This window comes from Oncorhynchus mykiss, chromosome 9 (assembly GCF_013265735.2).
Source record: "Oncorhynchus mykiss isolate Arlee chromosome 9, USDA_OmykA_1.1, whole genome shotgun sequence".
In the NCBI taxonomy this organism is placed as follows: Eukaryota; Metazoa; Chordata; class Actinopteri; order Salmoniformes; family Salmonidae; genus Oncorhynchus; species Oncorhynchus mykiss.
In genome coordinates this window covers 46,945,357-46,957,995 of record NC_048573.1, presented here as the reverse complement: position 1 = coordinate 46,957,995, position 12,639 = coordinate 46,945,357, and the positions used below count along the sequence as shown (strand labels likewise).

The 12,639-nt window shown below is 40.0% G+C and overlaps 1 protein-coding gene across 2 annotated transcripts in view; it reads left to right on the top strand.

Moving 5' to 3' along the window:
- The first annotated feature begins 1,514 nt into the window (after window positions 1-1,514).
- The window catches only part of LOC110532232 (forkhead box protein J3), a 99,959-nt gene continuing 88,834 nt past the window's right edge, over window positions 1,515-12,639 (top strand). The window contains exon 1 of one of the 2 annotated variants that reach the window (XM_036988162.1): window positions 1,515-1,846. The gene's annotated coding sequence lies outside the window, so the exon portion shown is untranslated. The remainder of the gene's footprint in view (window positions 1,847-12,639) is intronic. The other variant, XM_021615948.2, reaches the window with a different exon arrangement.

The window sequence follows — 12,639 nt, the reverse complement described above, 5'->3', positions numbered from 1 at the left end:
AAAATTGGTTTGTTTACTATTCTTGTAGGGATTTCTGGTCCCCACAAGTATAGTTAAACATGTCTACACACACACAGCCTGACTGACTGACTGACAGCCTTTACTGGCCTGACTGACAGCCTGAACTGGTGCTCAGAACCAACCATCTGTCAAGGTCGATATCAAACTGTCCACCATTTACATCTTCACATACCTGTCAGCTTCCAGAGGTAGGCCCATTGTGGTTTATGGAACTTGAGGTTTGGTCTCTAAGGGCCACAGAGAATGACACAGGAGCAGAGGAGGCATCAAAGCCAGGAGGATGGAGGAGGAGTGAAGCTGCACAGAGGACTTCTCTCTGTAACCGAAGGTGGAAGTGAGAAGGTGAAGGCAGGTGGTGAAATGGTGGAACCACAATGTCCCTCACATAGGGAAACCCCTGAACCCACTATGCCACGTTTTGACCTGAAGGTCTTCATCAGGCTGAATACCTGCTCTCAGTCCCGCCACCTGGGGGCCCCAGGCCGGGATTGGAGTCCCCCCATCATCCTGATCATACACAGGGTACTATTCTGTTATGATTGCCAGTGTAGTCATATATAAACTCAATGTATGGCAATGTATTAAAATGATATTAAAATGCTTCACAGATTTATAAACTATCTATAAATATGACTTAACATGACCTTGCCCAAAGAAATAAATATAGCATCATAAATCATAGAATCTCTATCGCCTTGCCCCTCCACCACTGAGCCAGCTCCTTTACCAAAGGGAGAGGGATAGCAGGATAACAAGAGCAGCCACCAGAGGGGACTCTTGTTGGATAAATCTGACACACAATTCATTCTCACCAACCAGCATCAGTTTCCTAATCACTGAAGGACTATAAACCATAACTCACCATCTACTGTATATATATATTTATATATATATATATATATATATATATATATATATATATATATATGTCTCCCTGTCTGATCTTATCTTGTGATATACTGTATGTCCTGTGATGTAGGCTATCGGAAGTGATGTGTATGCAAATTTCCCTATGGGACAAATATTTCTTATTTCCTTCCTTTTTCCCCTCCTTCCTTCCTTCCTTCCTTCCTTCCTTCCTTCCTTCCTTCCTTCCTTCCTTCCTTCCTTCCTTCCTTCCTTTCTCCCTTCCCTTCTTGCTTAATTTCTTGCTTCCTTCCTTCCTTCATTCATTGTACCACCAACTACTGAAACACTCTGCCTACATAAATAATAGGCTGTTCTAACTATGACAATTTTAAACACAAACTGAAGACATGCCTGAAAGCAAATCAACATTGTAATGATGACTAGTTTGATCCATGCATCATTTTTAGAATCTGTCTAATGTAAAATGTCCAGTGGCTATATATGTAAATTCGATTCCCAGAAGAAGAAAAAATAACAGTTTATTATTATTATTAGCAAGTCGTTGTTGGCGATAACTAATTACCCACGAAAAGTTAATTAAATATGTAACACGGGAACTAGTTATGTAGATTTTAAATATGTTGCCAGACTGTGGTGCATGGATTTGTCTTCAACGTGCTCCGGCTGGCATTGGAAGTAGTTCCGGTGGTTTAGCAAGAGAACGGAGTCAGGAGACGCGGCGGGATCCTGTTGTTGGAGAAGCAAACGCGAATAGCGGGATGAGGAAGTCTTCAATTCATGGCACACAATTGACCACAGAACCGGTCAATGTGACACGAGTATTGCATGGGGCACGCAACTTCAGTGACAGCCCTAGAAGGTGAAGAAGCTCAGTCCTCGGAGGAAATGTTCAAGTGCAGCGCTGGAACCGCTGAACCTCTGTAAAATTTTAACCGGTTCATAACCATCCACCCGGGTAAGTAAACTGAAGAATTGGGGAATGTCTGTAAGCAAGGCCGGTGAGAAAATATCTCACATAGGCAAATACATTTAATTGAGCTTTGGGGTTGCGTTGCGTACAGGCCTTGACAGGTTTTCTCTCCCTGTCATGCATATTGACAGCCCATGTTATTTGAGGATAGCTTTGAATTAAACTTCCACAAGTTTTTTTTCAGGGTGATCCTGGGTCGTTCTTATCTGATTGATTGTGTTGTTTAATTGCCTTGCAAGGAGCAGAATGACTTTGACATTGAATTTAGAAATTGATCGAAACTGTTGCGTAAACATTCTGACATGTATGCATCAATGCATGCACTATGGGCTACTTTTTATACATGCCTGAACTTCTGAAGTGGTGACATATGGTAGGGTCCAAAATAAAAAATAATCAGAAATTGACTGCATAAAATAAAGAATTATAATTCAAATACTGAGCTATTTTGTTTGCAAAAAAATGGGAAATTATATTATTTTATACTTTTTCTCTCAAAAAGGTAGGGGTAAAATGATTGACACCCCTGTTTTCAATAGATTTCAATACCTCATCTTGTTTTCAATACCATTCAATACCTCACCATGTTTTATGAGTTGGAAAACACATGAGGAGGGATTTTAGACAATTCCTAGATACAGAATCTTTCCAGATCCTTGACATCCTTCATCTGTGCTTATGGACTGCCCTCTTTGATTCAAACCACGGTATTTCAATGGGTTTCAAGCCCGTAGATTGTAGGAATAATCTGGCTGTAATTAATTGGTATATACAGGCAGACACATTGGGGTGTAAATGTTCCTTACAAGCCAGAATATTTAATGAAAATACATTTAAACTTACTCCAAAAAAAAGGTCTGTGGTTTGTCCATCAGACGCTCAAAATTTAAGACAAAATATCCACAGAAAAGTATTGTTTACCCGATTTTCTTTTTTTTTTAGAGAGCCGGTAGGTATACGGTTCTGTCGGCTTGTATTTCCGGTTTGAATTTTCAATCTACTGACGCCTGCTTTGTGGTGTAAACACTTGCACAATATGTAAATCATAAACAATAACTGAGCATAACCAAACCATAGACCAAACATTGCTCGCATTCAGCTGGCAGTGGCAAACCTACCGGCACTCTAAAAAGTCTGGTAAACAGTACTTTCCTGTGGACATTTTCTCTCAAATTTTGAGCGGCTGAAAGAAAAACTGCACAGACAACCAGCAGAGTAAATTTCAATGTAATTGTATTAAACATTCTTGCTTGTAAGGAAAATGTACAAAATGTTGCACTCTAATGTGTCAGGCTGTATATACCAATTAGTTGTGTATGACAGCGTGATTAATCAGACAAGTCCGGAGACTGAGATGGCCATGGCAAAATTAGGATTTTTTTTGGCCAATTAAACCATTTTCTATGTGGATTTTGATGTGTTATTGGAGTTATTGTCTTGCTGTTTCAGCCTTTTGGCAGATGCAACCATGTTTTTGACTAAAATATCCTGGTCACTGGCCTACACACAATATCCTATACTGTCAAAGTTGAATTGTGTTTTCAGAAAGTTTTGAAAAATGTATAAAAAAGGAAAATGAAAAGTATTAATCCCCTTTTTTATGGCACGCGTAAATAAGTTCAGGAGTAAAAATGTCCTTAAGTCACATACTTCATGGACTCACTCTGTGTGCAATAATAGTGTTAACATGATTTTTGAATGACTACCTCATCTCTGTACCCCAAACATACAATTATCTGTAAGGTCCCTCAGTTGAGCAGTACATTTCAAACACAGATTCAACCACAAAGACCAGTGAGGTTTCCCGATGCCTCGCAAAGAAGGGCACCTATAGTTAGATAGGTAAAAAAAGAAGCAGATATTGAATATCTCTTTGAACATGGTGAAGTTATTAATTACACTTTGGATGTTATGTCACTAAACCCAGTCACTACAACGATACAGGCGCCCTTCCTAACTGAGTTGCCGGAGAGGAAGGTAAACGCTGAAGGATTTCACCATGCCAGTGGTGACTTTAAAACAGTTAGAGTTTAATGGCTGTGATAGGAGAAAACTGAGGATTGATCAACAACATTATAGTTACTACACAATACTAACCTAAATGACAGAGTGAAAAGAAGGAAGCCTGTACAGAATAAAACATATTCCAAAACATGCATCCTGTTTGAAATAAGGCACTAAAGTAAAACTGCAAAGAATGTAGTAAAGAAATTAACTTTTTGTCCTGAATACAAAGCGTTATGTTTAGGGCAAATCCAACACAACACATCACTCTTCATATTTTCAAGCATGGTGGTGGCTGCATCATGTTATGTGTATGCTTGTCATCGGCAAGGACTAGGGAATTTTTTATTTGGATAAAAATAAACAGAATAGGGCTAAGCACAGGAAAACTCCAAGAGGAAAACCTGGTTCAGTCTGCTTTCCAACAGACACTGGGAGACAAATTCGCCTTTCAGCAGAACAATAACCTAAAACACAAGGCCAAATAAACACTGGAGTTGCTTACCAAGATGACATTGAATGTTCCTGTGTGACCTAGATACAGTTTGACTTAAATTGGCTTGAAAATCTATGGCTGTCTTGCAATGATTAACAACCAACTTGACAGAGCTTGAAGAATTTTTAAAATAATAATGTGCAAATATTGTGCAATCCAGGTGTGGAAAGCTCTTAGACTTAACCAGAAATAATCACAGCTGTAATCGCTGCCAAATGTGATTATAGCATGTATTGAATAGTTATGTAAATGAGATATTTCTGTATTTCATTTTCAATACATTTGAAAAACATTTCTAAAAACATACTTTCACTTTGTCATTATGGGACATTGTATGTAGATGGGTGAAAAAAATAGAATTCAGACTGTAACACTAAAGGTTGTATGAATACTTTCTGAAAGCACTGTATGTTGATTTTGTGCATAGAGCACACTTCTGACAAAACATAATTTTCTGCTATGTTGAAACTAGCATACAGAACAACTCTCTGCAAAATGTCTCCTTTCCAGTCTGAAAACATTGCCGAACATATCACGTATATCACGTATCAACAAAGGACATGTGGGGGGAGGGTTCTTCAAAAAACTATTTTTGCAATATCAAATTATCCAAACCTCCAAGGAAGGCATGACAGCGATGTGATTTTGGAGGTATGGCAACGGGAGACTACTTATTGTGAAGTGGAAATGTCTAGGATAAACAACGGCTCAGCAGCAAAGTGGTAGGCCACACAAGCTCACAGAACTGGACCGCCAAGTGCTGAAGTGTGTAGCACGTAAAAATCGTCTGTCCTCGGGTGCAACACTTAGTATCGAGTTCCAAACTGCCTCTAGAAGTAACGTCAGCACAAGAACTGTTCGTCGGGAGCTTCATGAAATGGGTTTCTATGGCCGAGCAGCCGCACACAAGCCTGAGATCATCATGCGCAATGCCAAGAGTTGGCCGGAGTGGTGTATGGACTCTGCAGCATTAATTGCCAGTGGACTCTGCAGCAGTGGAAACGCGTTCTTTGGAGTGATGAATCATGCTTCACCATCTAGCAGTCCTATGGACGAATCAAACAATGAAATTCTAGATGATTCTGTGCTAAAGGTCGACCGATTAATCGGAATGGCCGATTTAATTAGGGCCGATTTCAAGTTTTTATAACAATCGGAAATCGGTATTTTTGGCCACTGATTTGGCCGATTTAAAAATAAATATAGATATATATTTTTTACACCTTTTTAACTAGGAAAGTCAGTTAAGAACACATTCTTATTTTCAATGATGGCCTAGGAACGGTGGGTTAACTGCCTTGTTCAGGGGCAGAATGACAGATTTTTACCTTGTCAGCTCGGGGATTCAATCTTGAAACCTTACAGTTAACTAGTTCAACGCTCTAACCACCTGCTTTACATTGCACTCCACGAGGAGCCTGCCTGTTACGCGAATGCAGTAAGAAGCTAAGGTAAGTTGCTAGCTAGCATTAAACTTATCTTATAAAAAAGTCAATCAATCTTAATCACTAGTTAACTACACATGGTTGATGATATTTCTAGTTTATCTAGCGTGTCCTGCGTTGCATAAAATCGATGTGGTGCGGAAAAAGGACTGTCGTTGCTCCGACGTGTACCTAACCATAAACACCAATGCCTTTCTTAAAATCAATACACAGAAGTATATATTTTTAAACCTGCATATTTAGCTAAAAGAAATCCAGAGTAGCAGGCAATATTAACCAGGCGAAATTGTGTCACTTCTCTTGCGTTCATTGCACGCATAGTCAGGGTATATGCGATAATAATAAACGTTTTGTTTTCGAAATGATAGTTTCCGGATTCGACCATATTAATGACCAAAGGCTCGTATTTCTGTGTGTTATTATGTTATAATTAAGTCTATGATTTGATATTTGATAGAGCAGTCTGACTGAGCGATGGTAGGCAGCAGCAGGCTCGTAAGCATTCATTCAAACAGCACTTTCGTGCGTTTTGCCAGCAGCTCTTAGTAATGCTTCAAGCATTGCGCTGTTTATGACTTCAAGCCTATGATGACTCCCAAGATTAGGCCGGTGTAACCGATGTGAAATGGCTAGCTAGTTAGCGGGGTGCGCGCTAATAGCGTTTCAAACGTAACTCGCTCTGAGACTTGGAGTAGTTGTTGGTGGGTGGGACACAATGCAGATAGCCTGGTTAGCCAATGTGCGGGAGCACTGGTTGGTCGGTCCAATGGAGGTAGTATGTACATGAATGTATAGTTAAAGTGACCATGCATATATTATAAACAGAGAATAGTAGCAGCGTAAAAAGAGGGATGGGGGGGACACACAATGCAAATAGTCCATGTAGCCATTTGATTACCTGTTCAGGAGTCTTATGGCTTGGGGTAAAAACTGTTGAGAAGCCTTTTTGTACTAGATTTGGCACTCCGGTACCGCTTGCCATGCGGACGTAGAGAGAACAGTCTATGACTGGGGTGGCTGGGGTCTTTAACAATTTTTAGGGCCTTCCTCTGACACCGCCTGGTATAGAGGTCCTGGATGGCAAGCAGCTTAGCCCCAGTGATGTACTGGGTCATACGCACTACCCTCTGTAGTGCCTTGCGGTCAGAGGCCGAGCAATTGCGGTGCCAGGCAGTGATGCAACCAGTCAGGATGCTCTCGATGTTGTAGAACCTTTTGAGGATCTCAGGACCCATGCCAAATCTTTTTCTTTTCCTGAGGGGGAATAGGCTTTGTCGTGCCCTCTTCACGACTGTCTTGGTGCGTTTGGACCATTTTAGTTTGTTGTTGATGTGGACACCAAGGAACTTGAAGCTCTCAACCTGCTCCACTACAGCCCCGCCGATGAGAATGGGGGCATGATTGGTCTTCCTTTTCCTGTAGTCCACGATCATCTCCTTAGTCTTGGTTACGCTGAGGGATAGGTTGTTATTCTGGCACCACCCGGCCTGGTCTCTGACCTCCCTATAGGCTGTCTCGTCGTTGTCGGTGAACAGATCTACCACTGTGGTGTCGTCTACAACCTTTAAATTATTTTTTTTACCCCTTTTTTCTCCCCAATTTCGTGATATCCAATTGGTAGTCGTTAGTCTTGTCTCATCGCTGCAACTCCCATACGGACTCGGGAGAGGCGAAGGTCGAGAGCCATGCGTCCTCCGAAACACAACCCAACCTAGCCGCACTGCTTCTTGACACAACGCACATCCAAACCAGAAGCCAGCCGCACCAATATGTGGGAGGAAACACCGTACACCTGGCGACATTGTCAGCATGCACTGCGCTCAGTGCGAATGTTGCCTGTAATCCATGGCTTCTGGTTGGGATATGTATGTACAGTCACTGTGGGGGGGACGTCCTCGATGCACTTATTGATAAAGTCAGTGACTGATGTGGTGTACTCCTCAATGCCATCGGAAAAATCCCGGAACATGTTCCAGTCTGTGATAGCAAAACAGTCCTGTAGTTTAGCACCTGCCTCATCTGACCACTTTTTTATAGACTGAGTCACTGGTGCTTCCTGCTTTAATTTTAGCTTGTAAGCAGGAATCAGGAGGATAGCGTTGTGGTCGGATTTACCTAATGGACGGCGAGGGAGAGCTTTGTACGCGTCTCTGTGTGTGGAGTACAGGTGATCTAGATTTTTTTTCCCTTGGGTTGCACATTTAACATGTTGATGGAAATTTGGTAGAACTGATTTAAGTTTCCCTGCATTAGTCTCCGGCCACTAGGAGCGCCACTTCTGGGTGAGTGGTTTCCTGTTTGCTTATTTCCTCTGTGCAAACAATAGCACGCAAGTATAAACACCATGGGACCACGCTGCCGTCATACCGCTCAGGAAGAAGACGCGCTCTGTCTCCTAGAGATGAACGTACTTTGGTGCAAAAAGTGCAAATCAATCCCAGAACAACAAGAAAGGACGTTGTGAAGATGCTGGAGGAAATCGGTAGAAAAGTATCTATATCCATAGTAAAATGAGTCCTATATCGACATAACCTGAAAGGCCTGAAGAAGCCACTGCTCCAAAACTGCCATAAAAAAGCTAGACTACGGTTTGCAACTGCACATGGGTACATAGATTGTACTTTTTGTAGAAATGTCCTCTGGTCTGACGAAACAGAAATATAACTATTTGGCCATAATGACTCGTTATGTTTGGAGGAAAAAGGGGAATGCTTGCAAGCCGAAGAACACCATCCCAACCGTGAAGCACGGGTTGGCAGCATCGTGTTGTGGGGGTGCTTTGCTGCAGGAGGGACTGGTGCACTTCACAAAATAGATGGCATCATGAGGTAGGAAAATGATGTGGATATATTGAAGCAACATCTCAAGACATCACTCAGGAAGTTAAAGCTTGGTCGCAAATCGGTCTTCCAAATGGACAATGACCCCAAGCATACTTCCAAAGTTGTGGCAAAATGGCTTAAGGACAACAAAGTCAAGGTATTGGAGTGGCTATCACAAAGCCCTGACCTCAATCCCATAGAAAATGTGTGGGCAGAACTGAAAAAGCGTGTGTGAGCAAGGAGGCCACTAAATCTGACTCAGTTACACCAGCTCTGTCAGGAGGAATGGACCAAAATTCACCCAACTTATTGTGGTAAGCTTGTGGTAGGCTATCTGAAATGTTTGATCAAAGTTAATCAATTTAAAAGCAATGCTACCAAATACTAATTGAGTGTATGTAAACTTCTGACCCATTGGGTATGTGATGAAAGAAATAAAAGCTTAAATAAATGATTCTCTACTATTATTCTGACATGTCACAATCTGAAAATAAAGTGGTGATCCTAACTGACCTAAGACAGGGAATTTTTACTAGGATTAAATGTCAGGAATTGTGAAAAACTGAGTTTAAATGTATTTGGCTAAGGTGTATGTAAACTTCCAACTTCTATATATATATATATATATATATATATATATATATATATATATATATATATATATATATATATATATATATATATATATATATATATATATATATATATATATATATATATATATATATATGAGATTAAATATTGAATTTTGCCTTTCTGCTATTAGCCCATAGAAACACTTTGAATAACATGTTAATTCATGGAAAATGGATTTAAGTGAAATTAAGGATGTTCTGAAGTGTCTGTCCTGTATCTGAGATGTAAGAAATTGCAGGATTTTAAAATTATTTTATTACTGTGGAATTACTTGTATACCATTGACATGGAAATGGCTTCTTCCGGGTGTCCTTCAGACGAGTCCCATGACACTTGTGGGGTTCGTAGAGCAAAATGGAGAACACAGTCTTTCCATAGAGGAGTCATATTAATTTTTAGGCCAAACCGTACAGACGTTTTCGTGAGTAGACCGATTTTCGAGATATCTCCTGGTCTGACATATCGATGTAGCTCAGACACCTTTGATTGCAGACGCGGAAGGTCGGCATCGGCGGATGCGCTGGATTGAGACACAGCCCATACAAAACAATATCTCTAGCTTAAACAGACAGATTTTGATTTTATTTATTTTTTTAATATTTTTTTAATGCGTCGAGCGGAGCATGGGAGGCCTCAAGCGGAAAATGATTTTTATGTTATTATTTTTATTTTTTTATGCTCAGTTTATGAGGACCCTTGCTGATGTGATTGATGCCTGAGGCAATTGACTCTTCTGCCTAATGGTATTTCCGCCAGTGGATTTATCTCGGAAGACAGCAGGAGTGGGGCTGGTCGTTTTTTTTGTTACAATTTATCCACGTACGAACTCCATGGTTGAATGTGACATAGGCCTAGGTCCACATTATGATTTAGTCATTTTGAAAGCATCTTAAACTAAGCACAAGGAAGGAACGTGAAATACAAGAATGATGATGCAATTGTGAAGTGTAGGCTATTCACTGGTAGCCTACTCAAGTCCACGACAAGCTAACATCTGTAGCCGACAATAGCCTATATTGGCAAGTTTTTGTTTGAACAATGACCAATAGCATATTCAGTCCATGGCGTGTATGTCTGCCTTTGAATACAGACCCTACTACTGAAAATCCTATTGCATTAGGCTATTTCTTTAGAAGTGCGTTTGGTCTATGGGTCGTAAAACAAGCCTTGTTGGGGTTTTGTATGTTTAAAAAAAAACTCTATGGCAAACTGGATTTTCTCAGATTTAAATACATGCATCAACACCAAATGCATGTATTTAAATCTGAGAAAATCCAGTTTGCCATAGAGGAGTTGGGAATGACTCCTATCACAACACACTGCAGCTTCCAGCTACAGTACTGTGGAGACCCACATGATATATCATTGAACATAGGTCGTCTGAAAGAATGTCATGCTTAATCTTAACAGAACTTTAAGTGAGAGGTTGAAAGATGCCTGGTTCCTGATTTGGATGCGTCCCAAATTCCTATCAAGATGAGAGCTGTCTGAACAGATTTTTCTCATCATTATTTGTGCTGAGATTTACATTCGGTCTTAAATAGTGTTGATTGAGGGTAATTTGGCGTTTTAATTGCAGAACAGCTGCCACTCTCTTTCTGCTGATTGCCATTGTAGACATTCTCAATAGATCACTCATAGACCCTTAAATGCCTCATTAAAATATGTTATGCAGATTCCCATTAAACTTTCTAAAAAGGAACCTTCATAATGTTTTCTGATTTCTATTTTATTCTCAGAGGTCATTATAATCACTGTCAATGTCAGCAAATGCATCACCAAGAAATTAGGGATGCAGAATCAACCTACTTTTATTAAATGAAATTGGAAATTATGTTTTGTCTTTGGGCAAATCCACAGTAACGGAATTGTGCTGAGACTTATATTTTTCAGTTTAAAATGTATGCTAAACAAAAAACATTGATTTTGAAGTTTAACAAACCATACAACTTTAACAATTTCCACTGAACATTTTACAAAAAAACATATTTACAGGAAGAACTGTGCAGATACAATGTTTGCATCTGCACTGTTTTTCCAGTAAATTAATGTATATATTTTTTACTCTGTAAAGTGTTCAAAGTAGTCAATGTTCATAGTGTTGTATGGTTTGTTAAACTTTTAAAATCAATGTTTTTTGTACGGTTTACATTTTAAAGTGAAAAATCAGTCTGTAATTCCGTTACCATGGAATTTCCCCCTTTGCAGGTCTATGAATTGAAATGGAAAGTTCCTTTTTGTTTTGCTAGGCGTTGGGAAAATTATTAATTAACTATAATGTATTATTTACTTTCTATAATCCCATTGATAGTATAGAGCTTTGAGCCCCTGACTGGGGCTCAAACACAGGTTCAAAGGCAGCGCCTGTAACCATTGCTTCAATTATCAGTCTTATGAACAGCAGATTTGTTACACTATCCCCACCAAACCGGAGATCGTATCCAACACTTCTCTATGCTAAGTTCCTCATGTCTACATGCATCGCTGATGGCTATACCAGAGTGGTATACTACAAAGCAAGCTAGATCTACTCAGGCTTTTATAAAGCTAGCCAGCTTCAGTTAGCTAGTTTCAGTTAGCTTCACATTCCAGGTCAGGCTTCATCCGGATATTGCTCATCCGCTAACTCTAGCAGGCTTGTAACTCCGCGTCCATGTCGCACATGGCTAATCGTGCACCGAACTCTTCATTGAGATAATGCTGAAACATTAACCCATGGGCGAGTTAGTGCCACATTTTCATTTGCGCTGAAATCAAAATGAAAGAAAAGTTATCTTGAAAATTCAGCAGGCTATGGTATGAGATAGGCTTTTAGAAGTGGCGTCTTTATTTTCCGACTTTATTGTTAACGGTGTGCTTATCAATGCACAAGCACCTTTTCCCTCGCCTATTGCTCCTTTTCTGTGGAACAACTTGTTGTGACATTTACAGTGCATTCGGAAAATATTCCGACCCCTTCACCTTTTCCACATTTTGTTATGTCACAGCCTTATTATATTTGCCTCATCAATCTACACACGATATCCCATAATGACAAAGCGAAAACAGGTTTTTAGAAATGTTTGCAAATGTATTAAACAGAAATAGAAAATACCTTATTTACATAAGTATTCAGACTCTTTGCTATGAGAATCGAAATTGAGCTCAGGTGTATTCTGTTTCCATTGATCATCCTTGAGATGTTTCTACAACTTGATTGGAGTCCACCTGTGGTAAATTCAATTGATTGGACATGATTTGGAAAGGCGCACACCTGTCTCAATAAGGTCCCACAGATGATAGTGCATGTCAGAGCAAAAACCAAGCCATGAGGTCGTAGGAATTGTCCTTAGAGCTCTGAGACAGGATTGTGTCAAGGCACAGATCTGGGGAAGG